This window comes from Cucurbita pepo, chromosome 6, assembly GCF_057944985.1.
Source record: "Cucurbita pepo subsp. pepo isolate OVF chromosome 6, ASM5794498v1, whole genome shotgun sequence".
NCBI classification, from domain to species: Eukaryota; Viridiplantae; Streptophyta; class Magnoliopsida; order Cucurbitales; family Cucurbitaceae; genus Cucurbita; species Cucurbita pepo.
In genome coordinates, this window is record NC_141803.1 from 7,375,211 (window position 1) to 7,377,110 (window position 1,900).

The 1,900-nt window shown below is 34.4% G+C and overlaps 1 non-coding gene across 1 annotated transcript; it reads left to right on the top strand.

Moving 5' to 3' along the window:
* The first annotated feature begins 1,022 nt into the window (after window positions 1–1,022).
* Window positions 1,023–1,095, top strand: TRNAA-CGC (transfer RNA alanine (anticodon CGC)). The gene has a single exon. It is a non-coding gene; the product is annotated as a tRNA-Ala (tRNA).
* Window positions 1,096–1,900: the final 805 nt, after the last annotated feature.

The following is a 1,900-nucleotide window of genomic DNA, read 5'->3' on the forward strand; positions in this document are numbered from 1 at the left end:
GTATCAAGGTTTAATACAACGTTTCTTAGTATTTGGCAGTCATCTAGATCATGAACCATAAGTAAATTTTCTTATATGCATTATGGTCATTTTACACCGTTAATTGGTTTAGCTAATTAACTGTTGGTGTTAATATAACATACGGAAGAAATTTGGATCTCAGGCACTTTTAGAACATCAATTATAGTAAATAACTAGCATGTTCATAAGTATTAAAACTCAAGGTGTTTGAGTACTAACCTTTTGTAGTTCAAATTCTTTGTTTCTCACGAACCGGTTTTGAACCACCATTAGTGTTTTCTCCACTATTCTCCCGCCTTAGAACGGAATTGTGGAATTCGGTGAGTGACTAAACTTGGGAAGGATTTAGTATAAATGAAGAGAGAGCATGTACAATTTAGTGATTACATTGTTTATGTCATGTACAAAAGTGGGCTGCATCAATAGTGTCTCCAGGATAAGGTACTCAGCCTTATCCCTGTACTATAGATCATATGGACTATATACTTGAACTTGATCGACTCTTATGTCTCTACATCTAGTTCAAGTAATCATACTATAGCCAGAGTATTCTTAGTTTATTGGATTTAGATTAACGATCGTAAAATTCACCTTATTCAATAACAATTTTTACTGAATAAACATCAATAATAACTTTATTGAAAATAGAATATGTTTTTATTTACAAACTATGAGTTTTTGTACATAAAACCCAACATTAACCTTATCCAATGATCACCAAATTTCATATAAACGCCTAACATATCATATTATGCTTAGTATTAAAAATTCATAGGCAGGAGAGTTCATTTAGTGGGTTATTTTAACGTTACTTAAATCCTGAGAAATTTGATCAGTTCGAAGCCTTAAATCACAATTCTAGGTATTTTTCTTTCACATTCCTTTAATTCATACTTGGTTTAAGGTTTATACAAAGATCCAAGAAAATTCTAAAAGTACTTAAAAGAGTCCAAAATGGCTTCTTACCTCACCATGAACGTTTGGGACACTTATTTTATGAAGGGGGTGTAGCTCATATGGTAGAGCGCTCGCTTCGCATGCGAGAGGCACGGGGTTCAATTCCCTGCACCTCCATTGTATTTTTTTTAAGATTCTAGCCTATCTAAGGGTCTTGGTACTATTGTTCTGGGTTCTTATTCTAGCCTATCTAAGGGTCTTGGTACTATTGTTCTGGGTTCTTATCTAAGGGTCTTGGTACTATTGTTCTGGGTTCTTATCTTCAAAGCGACACATTCATACATTACATTGTATGTGACACAGTAGGTTTCATGCGTTCAAAGCGCTTCATACATTACATTTCAACCTATGCCATGCGTTCAAAGCGCTTCATACATTACATTTCAACCTATGCCATGCGTTCAAAGCGCTTCATACATTACATTTCAACCTATGCCATGCGTTCAAAGCGCTTCATACACTTCATACATTACATTTCAAGCGACACAGTCTAAACCTATGCCATGCTTTCATGCGTTCAAAGAGCTTCATACATTACATTTCAAGCGACACAGTCTAAACCTATGCCATGCTTTCATGCGTTCAAAGCGACATAGTTTGAAATTGAATCTACGTTTAATAAAGTTTCATAGCAATTGGAGGTCATCTAGATTATGCACCAAATGTAAATTTCCTTATGTGCATTATGGTTATTTTACACCGTTACTTGGTTTAGCTAATTAACCTTGTCCAATGACTACCAAATTTCATATAAACTCTTAACATGTCATATTATGCTTTAAAAATTTATAGGTAGCGGAGTTCATTTAGTGGGTTATTAAAATGTTACTTAAATCATGAGCAATTTGATCGATTCGGAGCCTTGACTCACGGTTCTTGGTGTTTTTCTTTCACATTTCTTTAATTCATACTTGGTCTAAGG